Consider the following 438-nt stretch of genomic DNA (forward strand, 5'->3'; position numbering starts at 1 on the left):
TATATATATATATATATATAGCTAATTGATTATCAGATTTATAATCTTAGAATAAAATAATTATTCTGTAAATAAAAATAGAATAAAGTAAGATACTATATAATTTAATTCATGAAATGAACAATGTGATGTTATTTTAATATTTGGTTAATAAAAAGTGGTTTGGAATAATAAAGGAATAAGTGAAAAGAATAATAAAAAATAACGTTTAATAAATTTTTGATGTTTTTGAAACTCATTACTTTTGGGTAATATGTTATCATTTATAATTTAATAATAATTTAATATATTATTATTAAAATTTGCAACAGATTAAGATAATTTATGCACTTATTTAATAAAATTTGAATTTTGGATAATTTTACCATTTCTATAATTTGAGACATGCATATCTATTTCTTATTCAAATATTAATTTTTGATAATTTATCATTAAATT

This window comes from Theobroma umbraticum, unplaced genomic scaffold (genome assembly GCF_002168275.2).
Source record: "Theobroma umbraticum cultivar Fairchild unplaced genomic scaffold, ASM216827v3 scaffold_147.0, whole genome shotgun sequence".
Classification (NCBI taxonomy): Eukaryota; Viridiplantae; Streptophyta; class Magnoliopsida; order Malvales; family Malvaceae; genus Theobroma; species Theobroma umbraticum.